This window comes from Zingiber officinale, chromosome 2B (assembly GCF_018446385.1).
Source record: "Zingiber officinale cultivar Zhangliang chromosome 2B, Zo_v1.1, whole genome shotgun sequence".
Taxonomy (NCBI): domain Eukaryota; kingdom Viridiplantae; phylum Streptophyta; class Magnoliopsida; order Zingiberales; family Zingiberaceae; genus Zingiber; species Zingiber officinale.
This window is the reverse complement of record NC_055989.1, coordinates 139,209,336-139,231,020: the sequence shown is the minus strand read 5'-3', so window position 1 is coordinate 139,231,020 and position 21,685 is coordinate 139,209,336. Positions and strand designations below refer to the sequence as shown.

At 32.4% G+C, this 21,685-nt stretch overlaps 1 protein-coding gene across 1 annotated transcript in view; it reads right to left on the bottom strand.

Annotated features, from left to right (window-relative positions):
- Positions 1-21,685, bottom strand: part of LOC122048775 (inositol hexakisphosphate and diphosphoinositol-pentakisphosphate kinase VIP2-like) — a 117,004-nt gene that overhangs the window by 37,381 nt on the left and 57,938 nt on the right. The window lies entirely within an intron of this gene.

Sequence of the window (21,685 nt, the reverse complement as noted above, 5' to 3'; positions counted from 1 at the left end):
ATCTATGGCTGCAACCATGACCAACTCCATCTAATCCAACCATCTTTGAAAAAGTAGGATGAATGTGGAGTGGGACAAACATGAAAACTCAAGCTAGGGCAATAGATACATGAAACTGTGACTTCTATTGTAGATACTATTGTTTCTTGTATAGAGATATTTTACCTCCTAGAGGGGTTATAATTGGAGATACTATTGTTTCTTGTATAGAGGTTTCTTTTCCAGTGAGAAATGCCTTTTGTATGCGGAATTTAATTGATTTATGTAATTGGAATTAACCAATTAGAATTACAACAAAACCTAGAACTCAATCACTAATTTGAGCACTTGTATGGCATGCACCTCAAAAAAAATCCATTAACAGTAGCAAGTGATTGAATCTAGTAGTTGAATCTTAGAAAATTAGACTCCAGAGATATTGTAAATATGCCTGTTTAAAGCGCACACAAAAACCAAAACGACCCTTGTTTTAAGGAGAGAAGAATGAATTAATCACATTTAATGTTAGAGGTGAACTGAAAGCTAAACAATGGAAATTAATATCGTCAAGAAAGAAGAGATGTCTCCTATGTTATCCTTAATATGTGAAAGTAGTCAAACAAGAAAGAAATCTGGTCAACTTAAAAATTCTCCACATATGCTTCAAAATAATGGAATTAGGGCGGATGTGATAATAAAAAAATTAAATATCATTTCTCATAATGAGTAAAACACTCCAAAACTAATCATCATCATAGATATAAGAAATATATTAAACACGAGTACATCTGACATAAACATCTTAAACCTCCTTTATCTTAGAGACAAAGAGGAACAAAATGGACAAAAGCAATAGACGACTTAAAGTAGTCAATGAGACAAGAAATCATATTATTCTCGCCAAAAAGTGCCAAAGGGAAAATGTGATCCTTTGAATTAGAGCCAACAAGGTTCTCAAAGGTTTAACACCAAAAGAATATAGTTTAGGGATCGATATGATGGAGCAAGGTTCAAAATATCGAGCCGTATCGAAGTTTCGGTCTTTTGGCTAGAACGATCTTATTTTGATTTCGTGTCAATACTTCGATGCATGTAATTGGTAATGGATTAGAGTTGAAGAAGGAAGGAGATGAAGCATAGGAAAGAGACATTGTTTTAAATCTTGTACCATGCTAAGAGAAACAATCGAAACATATCATTTCGGTAAATTACCGATATTTATACCACTCTGCACAAACAAAATTTCCTTCTTTTGTTTCATCTCCTTCCTCCTTCCACCTCCAATCTGTCACTAGCACCATGTATCGCAGCATCTACACAATACTAGCTTTCCGATAAAAGATCAAAACTATGATACAACTCGAGATTTTAACCCTTGGTGTTGAATGATATCGAGCTTCAATGATTTACCAAAACAATACATTTTAACCATTTCACCCAATACGGTACCAGATTTTAGACCAAGTCCATCTAGAGGGGGAGGGGTTATTAGTATTACACCCTTAATCACAAATCGTCATGCACAAACATACTAAAAAGGGATGCCTGGTGCACGAATTCCCGCCAGTGCGGGATCTTTGGGAAGGATCAGACCATATTGGGATTATTGTACGTAACCTTACATTACATTTTACAATAGATTGTTTCCACAACTCGAACTCGTGACCTTAAGGTCACATGATAGCAACTTTACTATTGCGCCAAGTCTTCCCTTCATCATGCACAAACACATGAAAACTTTATATGTTCAAGGTGTATAGTTGACACACAACATAAATTAGTAGATAAAAGAGGAACACATGTTAACATGTCCATTTAATGTGGTCTAAATCAATGTTTAAAATCTCAAGTCATGTCAGGGTTTACGTTTCTAATCCTTGATAAAGTTGGACATGCTTTATTTTCAAATTTTGTAAACCTGAAACAATTTTAGGTTTGAAGTCCTTAGAATCTTTCTTTTTTATATGCAATTTTGTTTAAAATAAGTAAATATTTACCAAGAGACTTTTTCTCCTGTTGCGAAGCTCAACACCATTCGAAAACTCCTCTCATTAGCAACAAACATGGACTAGCTACTTCATCAGCTTGATATAAAAAATGCTTTTTAATGGAGATCTTGAAGAGAGTCTACATGGAGATTCCTTCAAGTCTACAAATAAGCAACTGCAACAATAAGGTGTGCAAGTTATTAAAGTCTTTGTATGGACTTAAATAATCACCACGTGTGTGGTTTGGCAGCTTCTCACAATTAGTAAAAGAACATGAATTTGTTCAAGTGTTAAACTGATCATACTCTCTTTATGAAGCGCACTCTCAGGAATAAATTTAGTCATCCTCAATATATATGTAGATGATATTATTCTAATAGTAGATCACGATGAAGAGTTGCTGAAAAATAAACAATACTTAGAAGAAGAATTTGAAGTAAAAGACCTTGGTCCTCTATGGTATTTTCTGGGTAAGGAAGTGGCTTGATCAAAAAGGGGAATATTTATCTCTCAGTCAAAATACATCCTAAATTTAATCAAAGAGACTAGTATGCTAGGATGTAAACCTACAAGCATCCCTATGGAACCTAAAAAGATGTCAGGGTGTGAAAAGGAGTTCCAGTAGACAAAGGAAGATGTCAACACCTAGTGGGAAGGCTCATTTATCTCTCCCATATTCAACCAGACATTGGTTTTGCAGTGAGTGCCATAAGCCAGTTTATGAACCATCCATTAGAGGATCACATGGAAGTTCTATACAATTCTCAAGTATCTGAAAATGACTCCTGAAAAGGGTTATTATTCAAGAAGAATGAATGTGGAGATATAGTTCTATACTCCGACGCAGACCGGGCAGGAAGCTAAGTAGATAGGAGGTCAACTACAGTTTGATCCTGGGTAACCTTATAACATGGAGAAGTAAGAAACAGTCTATGGTTTTCAGAAGTAGTGTCAAGGCTGAGCTAAGAGCCTTAGCCATAGTAATTTGAGTTACGACCGAGTTGGGAATAGAGTTTGAGAAACCGGTGAAGCTGATGTGCAATAATCAGGCTACTATTAGCATCGCAAATAGAACAAAGCATGTGGTGATTGATCTACATTTCATAATTGAGAAGATTAAGAACTCGAAGGTGCAATTGATCTACACTCCTACATGAGTGCAACTCACGGATATCTTAACAAAGACCCTGCTAGGATCTAACTTTGAGGAACTATGTAACAAGTTAGACATGTACAATATGTATGATGTAACTTGAGGGGGAGTGTTGAAATTCCCTCAAAATCAACCTATTTAGAATTAAATCTAGAATTTCCTAAATTTGGATTTTTCTTATAATCTGGATTTTCCAATATGGAATAATCTGGATTTTCCTATATTGGATAATCAAATTTATCATATAATCTAAATTTTCCTATATGGGATATCATAAGTTTAGAATGATAATTAATGGAAATTTCCTTCCTTGTTTTTAGGAATTTGTTACTATGTTCAGCCAAGTAAATCATGTAGATATTAGGAGGTATTATTCTCCAATTAAAGAAATGAGAAATAAGATCACCCTTCCTCACAAATCTTCAGTAGTCTATCTTAAATAATATTCCAATGAAACAAACTAAAAATAGTAAAGAAATAAATAAATTATTTTTAATGACTTGTCAACCATAGCTATTTGTTAATGCTCAAACAAGAACTGAGAGAGAAGACAAAAGAGGATAAGAAGCTCGATACAATCTCACCGACTCATAATTTTCTTATTGCTTTCTCATATAATCTCTGTTAGTCTCTTTCAACATTGCAAAAGTTGGATCAGGAAAAAATGTTCCCTGTATACTAAATTTTATCCAATTAAATTCTTATATTTAAATTATTTTTTAGAAAAGATTTAGATAACTAATTAAGTTAAATGAAATTAATATTTTGAGTTTTATAGATGAGTGGAAGTTGGTTTAGGGTTAAATAATGCTCATCGAGTACATATATTGATTAAGATCAAGTGGGTTCAAATCAAACTCAAATTGAACTTATTTTGGTCTATTTAAACTGAACCAAATTTATAAAGGAAAATGTTGTTCGCTCAAGTGAATTTAATTAGGTTAGTTGTATTTTTATAAGATTAGAAGTTATTTGGTTATTCTTCTTTTCTCAGTCTCAATGTAAAGTGTTTCACGTGCCAATCAATGGGTGGAAGATCACACTTTGATAACTTCATCAAACCTTGGTTCAGAGATCACACTCCTAATTCACGACCTATGACTTATTTGATGAGTGACCCAGAAATGTTCTCCCAATCTGAGGATGCTCATAAAAAATGACTTCTCTCAAATAACGAGAAATTTAAAGCTAAGTTAAGAGAGATTAACAAGAATTTGAGTTAAAGCCTTCAATTTTGTATAATCCTTTAGAATCTTAGAGCAATGCAAGCACTTGTTCAAAGGGAGTTTTAATAATGTTTTGATGGAGCCTTACTAGCTTAAAGGTCCCTAAGAGATTATATAGAAAACCTCAAATGACTATTTTTTTAGTCTTCAATCGTCTCAAATAAATCCTAGTCAACCAAATGTACAAAATGTAACCATTAATGCTCCTTACCTAAAGTGTCATCTTAGCTCACCTAAGCACACAATCTCATGGTCACATAATCTCATTATCTCGCAACCATGGTAGAGAGGGAGTTAAGATATGTGGGTTGAAACAATGAGTTAATGGGTGGTCACATTTGACTAAATAGTTGGATAGTTGGGTTTTGGGTTGGTAGTTTGAATATTTGATATAATTATAATGATATACCGAGGGATGCCAGTCTAAGTATAATTTCAATTAAACTTGCACTACTATTAAATTTTATATTATCAATACTAAAGTATCAATATAGTTTAACTTTCTACCTTCGGATAGAGTGTATCAATTTTTAGAAATTCTTTAATATTAATTAAAAGTTGTAATCATAAAAGCTAATTGATTAGCCATTAATAAATTATTAAGTTATATTTGATAAATTTAGATTTACAATTATAAACATAAGCTATGTTATTTTGATGTTATAAGTTATGTGATTTTAATTTTAAAGTATAATTATTAATGTAATATAATTTTTTAATTAAATCTAAAAAATATGGTTTATTAATTTTGAAGTTTAGTTTTATTTAAGTTGTCTACTATCTGATGGCATATTATTCTGAAATAATATTATGACATTTCTATATGTGAAAATCAACTCAGATTGCCAATAATGCTAGGTGAAGACATGTTATAAGCTAGGAATGGAAACAAGATAGGTATTAATAAGAACCCTGTCTACTCGACTCATTTAAATGGGTTTAGACACTCCTTTATATTGCAAAAGAGTAGAAACATGAGATGCGTATGCAAGGATTAAAAAACATACACAATAAGTACCAAATAAATCTAATGAATTTATAATTAATATATTTCAAAAAATTGTAAGCTTTTCTTTTTCTATTTTTGAAGCAACACATGGATACTCATGTCGAGTTAAGGGTTTTCATTTGGTATGAACTAACCAAACCAAATTATATTGAACTGAATTTTTTTGCGATTTTTATAAATCAAATCACATTTAGCATGTAAATTAAATTAAAATAGAACTGAATTAAGTGTTGATTAGGAGCAATTACTTGTACTGATCTGAGTTGACCTCAATTATTAATGGGAATGGAAACAAGATAGGTATTAATAAGCACCCTGTCTATTCCATGGATTGAAATTTCGTTCCGTGCTGGGTGGCAAGGACGGTTTTTACTGTTTCGCTGGGGAATCGAAACCAACACCCTACGTTCGGTTGTTTCGAGCGTGGGTCGTGAGCGTCGCGAGCCGCAAAGCGTCTCGAATACTTTACCGGACGCCTCCGGAGGCGTCGGAGGTGGCGCGGGGCGCCTAACGCATCGCAGGCATAGGAGGCGTCACGACACGACACGACGCTTCTGGCTCCACTAGAAGAGTAGCACGATGCTTCCGGCGCCGTCGGAAGCTTCGCCCGATGCTTCCGGTGCTGCCCAAGGCGTGCCGAGCCCCGAAGGCGTAGCGGGTGTGCGCTGCAGGCGTGCGTCATGGGCGTACTATGCAAAATAAATTATAATTCAAACAATTCCCAAGTGTGATATTTTGAGGAAGCTTTTATAAACCTTAATTAAATTATCTCAATAAAATATAAAAAATATATTTATTTTTTTTAAAAAAATAATAAATTTTATTAAATATCACAACAACAATAACCAAGCCTTTTCCCACTAGGTGGGGTCAGTTGTATGAATCCTTTTACGCCATTGAGCTCTATCTCCTATTATATCATCATCTATATTTAAATAAATTTTATCTTGTTTTATTATTGCTAACCAAGTCTTTTTTGGTCTTCCTCTTCCTCGTTTGATATGCATGTTTATCATAGTTTCACATCGCCTAACTGAAGCATTTATTAGTCGTCTAAGTACATGTCCGTTCCATCTTAAACGTGTCTCTCGGAGTTTTTCCTCAATAGATGCAACTCCGATTTTCTGTCTAATACTCTCATTTCTTATTTTGTCCATCTTCGTATGCCCACACATCCACCTTAATATCCTCATCTCTGCAACTCTCATCTTCTGCTCATGTGCTCGAGTCATAACCCAACATTCAGCTCCATATAACATAGCAGGTCTAATTGCGGTTTTATAGAACTTATCTTTAAGTTTAAGAGGTACTTTACGATCACATAAAACACTTGACGCTCCCCTCCATTTCACCCTGCTTGTATTCTATGTAAGACATCTCTCTCAATCCCTCCATCATTTTGTAAAAATGATCCTAAATATTTAAATCTCTCGGTTCCGGACAACTCGTCCTCTCCTATCTTAACAATTATTTCATTACTTCTAATATTGCTAAACTTAATTCCATATATTTTGTCTTTAATCTACTACGCTTAAAACCTTTCCCTTCTAGTGTTTCCCTCCAAGATTCTAGCTTAGCATTTACTCCTTCACGTGTCTCATCTACCAAAATAATATCATCTGCAAACAACATACACCACGGTACTGTTTACATCCCTAATAATTAGTGTAAAAAGATAGGGACTTAGAGCTGATCTTTGATGTAACCCTATCTTTATTGGACATGCTTCAGTTACTCCGCCGAAGTCTTTACTCTTGATCGTTACATCCTTAGTTCAATATATGTTACGCTAACACCTCTCTTTTCTAAAATTCTCCATATAATTTCTCTTGGGACTCTATCATGCTTTTTCTAAGTCAATGAATACCATGTATAGATCTTGTTTTTGCTCCCGATATTTTTCAATTAATTATCTAAGAAGATGTATAGCTTCTATTGTCAACCTTCTAGGCATGAACCCAAATTAATTTTTGGTCACCGTGGTCTCCTTCTATTCTTTTTCTATTACTTTTCCCAAAGTTTCATGTATGACTCATTAGTTTAATACCCAATTTTGTACGTCTCCCTTGTTCTTATATAAGGGAACTAGAGTACTTATCCTCCATTGATCAGACATTTTTTTCGTTTTCAATATCATGTTAAATAATTTTATAAGTCATTCAATACCTTGTTTCCCTAAGCACTTCCATACCTCTATCGGAATATCATCCGGTCCAACGGCTTTTCCATTGTACATCTCATTTAAAGTTTGTTTTACTTCTGAAGTTTGAATTCTACGATAAAAATTAAAACTTCTATGCTCATTCGACCTAATTAAATTACCTAAGTTAAGTTGATCACCTAAACCTTCATTAAAAAATTAATGAAAATACCTCTTCCACCGCTCTTTTATTTCTCTATCATTTACTAATACTCTATTACATTCATCTTTAATACATTTTATTTAGCTAAGATCTCTTGTTTTCCTTTGTCTTACTTTAGCTATTCTATAAATATGTCTTTCCCCTTCTTTTGTATCCAATTTTTGATATAACCGTTCAAAAGTTTCATTTTTTGCTTCACTCACTACTTTCTTAGCTTCTTTCTTGGCTATTGTATATTTTTTTAAGTTTTCCTCGTTCTTACAAATATATAATTCCTTATAAGCTATTCGTTTTTCATTCACTTTCTCTTGTATTTTCTCATTCCACCACCAAGATTCTTTATTTAGTGGTGCATGTCCCTTTGACTCACCGAGTACACTCTTAGCTACTATTTTCAACTTTGATACCATCTTATCCCATGTTGTATTAGAGTTATCGTATATTTCACCTAATGCTTGTACTTCTATCTTCTCCTTAAATATATTTTGCTTCCCATCCTTTAACTTCCACCACTTAATTCTAGGAATTATATATATTTTCTTTCTATTGATACTATGTTTGAGGCGTATATCCAACACTACTACCCTATGTTGGGTAGTTAAGCTTTTCCAGGGGATGACTTTGCAATCTTTACAAATCTTTCTATCCTTCTTCCTAACCATAAGAAAGTCAATTGCGATTTATTATTCCCACTTTTGAATGTGACTAAGTGTTCTTCTCTTTTCTTAAAAAACGTATTAGCTAATATAAGGTCATATGCTATCGCAAAAGCTAATATAGTTTTCCCTTCCTCATTCCTCGTTCCAAACCCATAACTCCCATGTACTCTCTCATATTCCTCATTCTTCACTCCGACATGCCCATTTAGATCACCTCCTATTAAAATCATTTCATTTGGTGGAATATTTTATAATATTTCATCTAAGTCCTCCCAAAATTTTGATTTGGTAGCTTCGTCTAATCCTACTTGTGGTGCATATACGCTAATTATGTTCATAGTTTCTTTCGCCACTATTATCTTAAGGGTTATAATTCTATCCCCTTTTCTAACTACTCCTACAATTTCATCCTTTAACAAACTATCTACAATAATACCCACTTCATTTCTTGCTTTACTCTTTCCAGTATACCATAACTTAAAACCCGGGTTCTCTATCATCTTTGCCTTCTCGCCTGTCCATTTTGTCTCTTGTACATACAAAATACTAATTTTTCTCCTAATCATCATATCTACTACCTCCATTGATTTACCAGTGAGAGTTTCTATGTTCCATGTTTCAAATCTTAGATTATTAGTTTTCCTATCATATTTGTTTTTATCTAACCTATGGTGTGAGAACTCTTGCCTATTTAACACTACACCCAAGTTCTCATGGAGATGTAGCGGTCCTTGCTGAGACGTTACAGTCGGACCCTGTAACGCGAACTCTTGCATATTTATCACTACACCCGAGTTCTGGAGATGTAGCGGTCCTTGCCGAAACGTTACAATCAGACCCTGCAACACGTTCCTTCCAGGGAACAACCTAGCATTAGCACAATAGGTTAATGGATTCATTCATTGAATATTTGTCATAGTTTGACGTTGGCTGGCAACCTAACACAACCCTCCTCCTATATCCGGGCTTGGGATTCATTCATTAAATGATATTCTGAAATTGTTTTTACTTTTTAAATTTTATTTAAAAATTTTATAAAAATTCTAAAAAATTTTTACAGAAATTCTAATAAATTAAATTTATATTCTGTTTTTTTAATTATTTTATATTTTTTTACTGTTTTAATATTTAATTGATATTTTAATATTTTTATTATTTTAAATATATATTATTTAAATTAATAATTAACTAAATGAATAAATAATGAATTTATATAATTATTATATATAAAATAGCATCTTTGTATTAATTTATATAATATGATTATTTAATATGGATATTGGAGAACTATAGAGGTTACCTACGCAAAATATTTCAAGAACCAATATTTCCATCTGATTCACTCTACTCCTTTTAATATTAGTAAGATAACATATTATGATGTATTAATTTTAATTCGAATTATTAATAGATCAATTTCCTTTAGAAAACTATATTTAATTATTTTTCTAATAAGTTGTTTAATAATGGAGAACTTATATAAAATCAATATACAACTTATTTTTAAATTATACACAATAAATATATTTATCTAATAATTACTATATATAAATAAAAAATACCGAAATAATATCGGCACGGCATGATACGATACCGAAATCACCGAAACCTCGACACAGGTCGAAATTTTAAACCTTAATCTATTCCACTCATTTAAATGGGTTTGGACACTACTTTATATTTTAGAAGAGTTTGGAGTAAATTAGTAGAATCATGAGATGGGTATGAGAGGATTGAAAAACATCGACAATGAGTACCAATAATTAATATATTTCAAAAATTCCTAAGTTTTTTTGTTCCCTTTTTGAGGCAACACATGAATACTCAATGTCAAAGTTAAGGGTTTTCATTTGATATGAACTAACCAAACCAAATTATATTGAACTGATTTTTTTTATGATTTTTTGTAGATCAAATCAAATTTAACATGTAAATTACATTAAAACAGAACTAAATTAAGTGTTGATTAGGAGTAATTACTTGTGCCGATCTGAGTTGACCTCAATAATTAATGGGCAATCTTCATTTTAGTTGTGCTACACAATTTTCTTTGTCTCTATGTAACTCATGGTTTATATCTTTAACTATTGCAACAAAGGTGATAACCCTCACCCTAGGACCCCTCCAAGACTACCCCATGGCCCATGCAATCCAGAAGGGAGGTAAATTATGGGGAACTTTGCCCAGTACAGGCCCTTTGTGCGGTCAGGTGACCCACGATGCATTTCGCACACGTTAGGAATCGACCCCATGACCTATTGTAGCAACACTATATCAACTGTGTTAGCCCGTGGGGGTGGCTTAGATCTTTAACTAGTAGCTTGAAATGTTGTGTTTGATTGTTAATTTGTTACCTTAAATGGTTAATTACAAACTTGTGAATATGAATGAAGTTATTGGTTGTTGGATAGTGAATATTGATAATTGGAGAATATTTGAGGTGTTTAATGGATGTGCAATAATATATTGAACCAGTAAGTATTTAATCTATTGATTATATATGAATGTGGGTTACCTGTTGTGATTTCAGGTTAGTGTATGAATCAAGCTATTGATCAATATCGAGATTATGATTAGTAATATTAAACCTAGAGATGTTATGCATTTATAAGGTTCAAGGTAGATTATCTCTCTTGGTGGAATAAATAAAATATTGATTGAGACCCATGATTTAAAGAAATTGATAATATCTATTTTTAAATCAGAGGTATATATGAGTAGGTTCACGTAATAAATAGAATTGAACTCCAGGTTGGGAAATGCATTTTAATCGATTCTAGAGAATAAAATTGTGATGATGTGGATTCATGAGGTGGAGTTGTACCAAAGAATGACTTTACAAGATGTATGGCATCCAACTATTTAGATTTGTGGGGGAAATGATCAGTTATAATTTGTGCAGATTATTATCCTTACTTTGACTAGGTTTCTTTGGAAAGTTGACATTGAAAAGATTCTTATTGGCTCTAAAATTAGTATTTTCTTTGTGGAAAGTTTGGCTAAACATTCCTATTAAGGTTGAGTTTTTGTTATTATAGTTTGGAGTAATAGTTGCTAATCATGTCATACAGTGAGACTATCTTTCCCTGTTACCTTGTATCAGCAGTGTTTCACCATGATCCCGATGTTTTGAATCTTTCATGATTGCATTGAGTGCATGCAGTTACAACCTTTTATTTTAGACCTTAAAGATTGGAATTGGGAAGTGAGCACCACCAATTGCTTTAGGGTTACGCACTAGTTTTGTTAATTAATATATGTTATTGACAACCACATGGGGATTTGAAGATTTTACAATTTTGGCTGTGATGCATGTTGTTGATTTATGGTCGATAGTTAATAGCCAAGTGGTTGAGCAGTGGCAGTATCACTAAATTTTGAAAAATAAAAAATTGAGTTGCTTTATAGCTAAATCGCATCAGGTTAATAAACACCTTCATAGGGTTGCTTGATTTGCAGATGAGTAACATAACTACTGGCAAGATGAACCAAATTTGTAAAGAAAATTGTTTGAGAAATGACTTGTATTGAGAAATCAGATTGCATTATGTTGAATTATTAAAGTTATAATTATTATATGATATGAATGGATTTACATTTCAGGAACATTGAATGATGAGTTGTTTAATAAAAACATGTTATATCATGCAAAAATCATGTCTGAATTCAAGGGAGTGTGTGGAACAGGATTTTAAATCTTAACGCTTAGAATGATTTGTTAGCAAAGGGATCAAACTTATATCTTATAGTTAACGAGTATAAATCTGTATGCTGTTAAATTTTAAAATGCCACAACAGAGGCAATGCACTTGGAAGATTAATAGAAAGTGATTTTACGTAATGTAAGTTCATTTTGCTTGAATTTTAGATCTTGGTGATATGATGTGATAATCAATAATTTCATTGGACACAAAAAATTTATATTAATTATGGTCAGTTTTATGTAAATTATATATATTGGGTTGACTTAGTGGTTAAAATATGATGTATAGTTGGTAATTCTATATTATTAGTTCTACGAGTTTTGAACTTTGAATGTAATGTGTAATGTTAGTGAAGATATGTTTTTTTGGAGATTTGCGACCAATTGAATTGTTGAATCAGATAAACTATTGAGGAAGCATTTTATCAGTTAGTTGAATCAAAATTTTAGTTGAGTATCAGATTTGAATGGATGAGAACAATTGAAGAAGCATTTTATTGATTTGGTGAATCAAAATCTTATTTTTCATATTTGAATTGGTGATACATTAGAGCTAGTGATTGAGTCTTTCTGTGAAAGTTATTAGGGATTATTTTATTCCAGGTAAATTAAATTTGGAAGACTAAATTCTTTAAAGGTTGGACGATGTTGGATATCAATTTTTTCCCTATTTAAATTTTCATGTTTTTAATTTTTAAAGTCTAGTTGAGTTGAAATAAATCAATAAATTAGATTTTGAGTGTCAAGTGATAGTCAAATTGAGTTTGAAACGAATCCATCAAGTAGTCATGGAGAGTATAATTACATATGTTCAAACAACAGAAGATTTATTTTGGTCAGTTTCAGGTTGAAACAAATTTCTAAGTGAGGATAATTTAGTTTAGTCATGTTGAAACAAATTAGGAGAATTTTCATGGGGATGGAGGTTATATTTATTTCTCTCCTCACGCAATCTCACCAAACTGCAACCTTCTTCATTCTTCCGTCTTCCTTCTTCCTCCTCCATTCTCATCCCTACTCTCTCACACTGCTCTCTCACAGGTGGTACTACCACTACCAAATTTTCATCTTCATCCATCGCGCCACAACTCAGAGTTCTCGCCACCTAATGCCAATTCTCCCTCTCTCTCCCATTATCTCTTCCTCTCTCAATTAATTGGTGTGGCACATGGACGCTATTGCTTGAAATATAAGAGTCACTTTCATCGTCAGCTATCTTCTTCCTCTTTCGTTGGCTACCTTCTCCATTCCTCTTTCGCCTATGTATCATGCCCGAAGCCTCACCATCTAGAGCCACTTGGGGCCAAGGCATGACTAGGAGCTAGGACAAGTTGTTGACCTCTCCTTTTCACACTCTCTTGCTTTCCTATTATTTGCACAACATAGTTCCACTGTCAACCCCTGTGCCCTTGGGTGAAGTTGCTGCTTTGTGTCTAATGCACTACCCCAAATCAGTGTCGCCTCACACATCAGTAGAATTAAGGTAAGAGTTCAGTGAGTTTTCTTTGTGATATTATGAGATGATTTCCTATTTTAGATTACTTATTACTTGGAATTTTGGTTAGGTCAGCAAACCACCTATTCTATTCCTTCAACCGAGGAGAGTTACATGGTACAAGTTTGGTCTTATTATATTTCAATTTTGGGTCTTATTCTAATGATTTGGCTTCTGTATTGTATTTAAGAATAGAGATTAATGGTTAGTTACTAGTGGGAGTTCGTAGTGATTTTGCATTAGAACCAGCATAGCATTTGTCCACTTTGTGTCTTAATAAATTCTTAAATGTTGTGTTGTTATTGTGATTACTTTATTTGGAGTCTTTCTCATTGGTTCATATACTTGTAATTACAATACTCATCTAGGGAAAGCACGTATATAATTACCTAAATTACCAAATACACCTTTGAGATGGGTAATTCCATTCTTCAACTTGCATAGATGTTCAAGAATGAAAATGCATAAAAAAGGATTATATATGTGTCTTTATCATGGTATAAAATTTCGCTGTGTCAGAGTTTGGATCTTCGACCTCAACGATACTTTTTGATAATTTTCAACTAGATTTTTAATAATGACATAATTCATTTTACTTATTAGACAGAAATTTTAATTAATTTTTATTGTAATTAATTGTTTAGTTAATAATTAATTATATATTTATTATTTTGTGTATCTTTTTCATTAATTTGATTATCTTAGTTTTTATAATCTAATTTTTTTGTAATCTTTAATTTTGATTTTTAACATTAGTTATATTTTTTTCAAAATTATTTACCTTTATAATTTATTCAATATTTGAGATAAATAGCTAAAACACCTTCTCTATTCTCTATAAACTTAGAATATTTTACTTTTAAATTCTACAAAATTAGTATATTTTCAAATTTAAAAATTGAGGACGAGAAAGTTGTTTCATTATTGATGATCTAATTTTGTTTGAAAAAAATTGATATTTTTACTAATTTATATAATTATGTTTAAACTTATTTTTTTATATAAGAAAAAATATCATATCATAAATCAAGAGTACAGGAAATAGTCTATAATGGATACTTATGTCTAACACAGTATCATATCAGAGTACACCCCTAAAGACTGTTATACATGTATACACACACTCCTAAAAATCCTCTCATCATTTAATTGTTCATCCTCAAAAATACATTTATTTCTAACTCTCCATATATAATGTATTAACAAAGACAAAGCTAAGTGTCAAGCTTTCATTAATATCCTATTCCCACACTAACATCTCCCAAACACCCTTAGAGTTCGTCTGAAAGTGAACATCTGCTGTTGCATATGAAGCCTCTCTGACCCTCCTCCATAACTCAGTAATAGGGGGCACCCAAAAAACAAATGCTTCTGCGTCTCCAACACTTGTCCACAAAATGTGCACTGCCTATCCTCCAAATACTCGTGCTCTCTCTGGTGTGAAGACGCCCCAAGGCTAGCATCAAACAAGTGATAGCATGACTAGGCTACAAGTAAATCTTCCACAATGTTTGTGCCCATATCTTCTTTGGACTGGGTGTGTAAAGAAGTCATATGCCCAAGTCACTTCATCGTCTTGTGCAAACCAATTGGCCAATCTTTGTTTAGCAACAGCCGGTGAGCCCGCACCCGAAAGAATTCGGTCTCATATCAGCAATAGTCTCTTAATCAAGAGGGAGTCTGTAGAGGCTATTTCCTAGGACCACACATTATTTTTTATTTATGAAAGCATTATATATCATCATTGTATATTTTATTTGATAAAAATTTAAATAAAAAACATTGGTCGCAATAAAATAATTTAAAATTTTATCATTTAACTTTAGATTAAGAGGACTAAAATAAAAGATTTAAAATGATTAAGAATAGAAAATATTAAATTCTTTATCTTAATTAAATTTTGACATAAAATGAAAAAGACTCCCCTAAGTATTCCTAACATTGAAAGAGCATCACTCTTTTAAAACTTACCAAATCAACACCTCACCCAGAATTTAATACTCGAAATACACTTTGTGCTACACCTTAGAGCAGCATTAACCAAAGTTGGGCCAAAGGTGCACCAAGGTGGTGTAGCTTTGACCAAAGTTGCATCACCTTGGAACAGTTTTAGTCAAAGTTACTCCAAGGTGGAGCGCAAAGGTATATTTCAAGAACCAACATATAGGTGGGGCTTTGTTTTGATAAATTTTAAAAGAGGGGAGCCCTTTTGACCACATGGATAAAAAGGGTGTCCTTTTGATTTTATCTTAAAGTTATATATTTTAAATTATTTTTGTAGTTTTTAAATAATTAATTAAGTTAAATGAAATTAATATTTTAAGTTTTATAATCTAATGGAAGTTAATTTAGGGTTAAATAGAGCCCACCAAGTAGATATGATGATTAAGATCAAATGGGTTCAAATTGAACTTAATTTAGATTTATTTTAAAAGAACACTTAGTCACATTCAAAAGTGGGAATAATAAATCGCAAATTGACTTTCTTATGGTTAGGAAGAAGGATAGAAAGATTTGTAAAGATTGCAAAGTCATCCCCAGGAGAAAGCTTAACTACCCAACATAGGGTAGTAGTGTTGGATATACGCCTCAAACATAGTATCAATAGAAAGAAAATATATACAATTCCTAGAATTAAGTGTGGAAGTTAAAGGATGGGAAACAAAATATATTTAAGGAGAAGGTAGAAGTACAAGCATTAGGTGAAATATACGATACTCTAATACAACATGGGATAAGATGGTATCAAAGTTGAAAATAGTAGCTAAGAGTGTACTTAGTGAGTCAAAGGGACATGCACCACTAAGTAAAGAATCTTGGTGGTGGAATGAGAAAGTACAAGAGAAAGTGAAGGAAAAACGAATAGCTTATAAGGAATTATATATTTGTAAGAACGAGTAAAACTTAAAAAAAATATACAATAGCCAAGAAAGAAGCTAAGAAAGTAGTGCGTGAAGCAAAAAATGAAATTTTTGAATGGTTATATCAAAAATTGGATACAAAAGAAGGGGAAAGAGATATTTATAGAATAGCTAAAGTGAGAGAAAGGAAAATAAGAGATCTTAGCCAAATAAAATGTATTAAAGATGAATGTAATAGGGTATTAGTAAATGATGGAGAAATAAAAGAGCGGTGGAAGAGGTATTTTCATCAACTTTTTAATGAAGGTTTAGGTGATCAACTTAACTTAGGTAATTTAATTAGGTCAAATGAGCATAGAAATTTTAATTTTTATTGTAGAATTCAAACTTCAGAAGTAAAACAAACTTTAAATGAGATGCACAATGGAAAAGCCATTGGACCAGATGATATTCCGATAGAGGTATGGAAGTGCTTAGGGAAACAAGGTATTGAATGACTTACAAAATTATTTAACATGATATTGAAAACGAAAAAAATGCCTGATCAATGGAGGATAAGTACTCTAGTTCCCTTATATAAGAACAAGGGAGACATACAAAATTGTGCAAACTATAGGGGTATTAAACTAATGAGTCATACTATGAAACTTTGGGAAAAAGTAATAGAAAAAAGATTAAGGAAGGAGACCACAGTGACAGAAAATCAATTTGGGTTCATGCCTGGAAGGTCGACAATAGAAGCTATACATCTCCTTAGACAATTAATTGAAAAATATCAGGAGCAAAAACAAGATCTACACATGGTATTCATTGACTTAGAAAAAGTTTATGATAGAGTCCCAAGAGAAATTATATGGAGAATTTTAAAAAAGAGAGGTGTTAACATAACATATATTGAACTAATTAAGGATATGTATGAGGATGTAACGACTAGAGTAAAGAAGTAACTGAAGCATTTCAATAAAGATAGGGTTACATCGTGGTCAGCCCTAAGTCCCTATCTTTTACACTAATTACGGATTTAACTCATCACAAGACATTCAAGACATGCATCGCAGTACGTTGTTGTAATGATATTATTTCGTAGATGAGACACGTGAAGGAGTAAATGCTAAGCTAGAATCTCGAGGGAAACTATAAGAGAAAGGTTTTAAGCTTAGTAGATTAAAGATGTAATATATGGAATTTAAATTTAGCAATATTAAGTAATGAAACAATTGTTAAGATAGAGAGGACGAGGAACCGAGAGATTTAATATTTAGGATCATTTTTACAAAATGATCGAGGGATCGAGAGACGTCTTACATGTAATACAAGCAGGATGGGTGAAATGGAGGCGTGCGTGTGTTTTATGTGACCGTAAAGTACCTCTTAAACTTAAAGGTAAGTTCTATAAAACCATTGTAGACCTGCTATGTTATATGAAGTTAATGTATGACATGAGCATAAGATGAGAGTTCAGAGACGAGGATGTTAAGGTGGATGTGGACATACGAAGACGGACAAAATAAGGAACGAGAGCATTAGAGAGAAAGTCGGAGTCAGATCTATCGAGGACAAACCCAGAGACACGCTTAAGACGGTACGGACGTACTTGCGACCAATAAATGCTCCGATGTGAAACTATGATAAACATGCATATCAAACGAGGAAGAGGAAGACCAAAAAAGACTTGGTTAGCAACAATAAAACAAGATAAAATTTATTTAAATATAGATGATGATATAATAGGAGATAGAGCTCAATGGCGTAAAAGGATTCATACAGCCGACCCCACCTAGTGGGAAAAGGCTTGGTTGTTGTTGTTGTTGTGGTGGTATTTCTAACTAAACCAAATTTATATATAGTAAAGTTTGACTCAATCCTATCTAATAAATATTAGTTGTATTCTTTAAGATTAAAAATTTATTTAATTATTTAGTTAGGTTTATATTCTTTTCTCCGCACAAGCTTCCTATGACTTCTTTCTCCCGTGACTTTAACACCAATCGCCTACCTCCTACAATAGTAGTTGCACCCATCCATTGACAACAACAATTGTTGTGCCCACCGCTAACAACAGCCAGTGGGCCTACCGTCGGCAGTGTCTCCTGCACCTACTACTTGCAGCAACCGTTGCAACCGCCTCCCATAGTGACTATTACGCTCGTGGTCAACAGCAACGGCTACTGCACCCAACGCTCATAGTAGTTACAACCAAGGTTTAAAATCTCTATCCGTATCGAGGTTTCGACCCTAGACATGAACGATACGGTTTCGGTACTTATCGTGTCATGTCGATAAAATTTTGGATTTTTTTTTAAATTTTAAATATAAATGTATTATAATTTTATTAAAATTTAATTATTAAATATGTTCTATATTTTGAGAAATTGAATTTATATTTTAATAGTTTCTTATAAAATAATACCTACTAAATTTTATTTTTTTTTAAAAATAAGTAATTCTTAAAATTCAAAACTAAATCTAAAATTATACAAAATCATTTGAAAGGTTAAAAATAATTATAAAATAAGTTAAAAATTTTAAATTATTTTTTGAATGTATTTGTCAATTTTTAATTTTTAAAAATTTATTTTAAATGTTTAAAAATTATATTTTAAAAAATAAATTATTTTAAATTTATATTTAATTTTAAGATTATTTTAAAAATTTTAAATTCTGTTATAAAATATTATTAATTTATAAAATTATTTAAAAATGTGAAATGATTTTTAATATTTTATAACTATTATTAATAATTATTTACTTATAAAATATATATCTTTAAAAAAAATTAACTAAATAAAAATAAATAAATTTTAGAAATATATAAAATTTTATTAGAATTTTAAACAAATTTCTTTATATTTTAATGGGATAATAAAATTTTAGAGGTGAGTTTTGAATTATTTAAGTTAGGAGTTGATTATCTAAGTTAGGAATTGATTAAACTAAGTTTTTTAAAACCTAAGTTCTCCGCCGTCGCCATTCCTCGTGTCGCTTGCGTCGTTAGCCCTCTCCGTGCCTGACCGCCGCTATCGTCCATGCGAGCAAGTCAGCGGTGCTTCCCTTCTCCCCACTGCTTCGGCCACCCCTCTTCACCACGTTCGCGCGTCCAGCCACAGAAGCAAAGCTTCCGTCGCGGCACCCTCAGCAACTCGTAGAGGGATGCCGAGAGGTCGCAATGCCCTCCACCAGGGTCGCGGAGGGACGCCGCGAGGTCGTGGCACCCTCCGTGAGGGTCACGGAGAGACGCCATAGGGCCACTGTGCCCTCTACGACCTCGCGGCACCCTTTCAGTTACTGTGCCCGTGTCGGTCCCGCACTGGAACAATAAATACTGCTTGTTTCAGGCAGCACGACACGACAATTTAAACCCGACTTACAACTTCAATTTCTATCACGTCAATAGGGTCTTCCAATTTCTTTTTCTTATTCTTTACTCTCTAATTCTTTGCTTTCTCACCGGTCTTTTTGTGTCGAAGGTTCCAATCAAGTGTGTCGTGTGCTAGTCAACAAATGAAATGGTAAATTCCGATGGTGTCGACATGGCTTGGCACTAACATTTTGAAAAATAGATTAACACGACATTTAAAGTAGCAAAATGGATTTTAAAAGGAATCAAACTATAGGGGGTTAATATTTGATATTTACACATACATTGCAGGTCATTATGTGGGAATTAATATGTTATGGACAGTTTTCAAAACTTTAAAATTAATACTCTGATTACTCTTTTATTGATACTTATTTTTAGACTATTTTAGCTGTGATGTTATATGTTGATTAATATATTAATGCTTGTATAAGTTTCTATTTTATAATCCTTGTTTTGTTTAGAGACCATCTGCTAATCTACTAATTAAAGAATGCAACATTAATTAAGTGATAACATAAGTTAGTCCCTTAAATTAACCAACAAAAATGTAAATCCAAGGTGAAATGGGTAGAGTAAAATTTAAGTCTAACCTTTTACTAGAGTTGCCTGAACGTCCATATGAGGTTGTGGTAGCGGGATGTGACCCGCTGTCACTTTAATTGGTGATAAATTAGTGAAATGAGAATAAAAGTTGTTTAATGAGAATAGAAGTTGATTTTATATATTAAATCTAACAATAGTGAATGAAACTTTAAAGATGTAATGAATTTAGTGATTTATATATTTTTCTTGATCTCATAATCAAAATTAAATCCATGCACAATTTCTTATTTATCCACTTTGAGATTTGCACTCACTTTTTCAAGTTATTTGTGCAATCATGCTATGTTACTCATTATTTTTCCTCCTAAATCTAAGAATTTTAGTTAGATTAAAACCTTATATTTTGTTCTAACACTATTGTCAATCAGACATGGCAAGTGAAGTTTGTCTCTAGGCAGGCCTAGAATAGGGCATAACACACAATGTGAAAACATTGCAAAAAAAAAAAATCTACACTATACCATGGTTTACAATCTTCGGGAGTGACCAAATGGTTGAAATGTATGGGTCCGATAAACTCAATATTACTCGTCATAGACAATGTCTCTTATGTTGTCATATCAATCATGTTATGAGCATTTTTTCATGCCAACATTGACAACTCTTGGCATGCTACAATACAAGTCAATTTAAATCGAGATAATATTATTTTTTTTTTAACTTATTCCTATAAAAACAATATCAAAATTGTACCATTTAGATGGGAAACCAAATTTGAACTTCACCATATAGTTGTCATATCTTCCTATTATTCTTTTTCATCTGCTTTCTCCTTCCACCTTTAATTTGTCATTAGCATCAAACATCGGAACATTATTATATATCATTCCAATCAAAGGCTAAAACTCCGGCTTAACTTGAGATAATATTTTTTCTAACTTATTCCCATAAAGATAATGTAAAAATTGTACAATTTAGATGGAAAATGAAATTTGAAATTTAGTATGTAGATGTCTTTTCTTCTTTTTCTTTTCATCTTTTCTTCTTATCACCTCCAATTTGTTACTGCACCAAACATGGAACGTCATCACGATACTAAAACAATATTATTCCGATAAAAACTAAAACTGTGATTCGGTTTGAAATTTTGAACCTTGCACTAAATCAATTAAACAAATAGAAAAAAAGTGGGGCTAACTAGGGCAACCCGATGCACAAAACTCCCGCCAGTGCAAGTCTAGGGAAGGATTAATTTTTTTTTTATCTTTGATAGCTAATACCATGTTATTAATATTGGATAGGTTATCAATATATGAAAGCGAAAAAAAATATCGGATCAATGGAG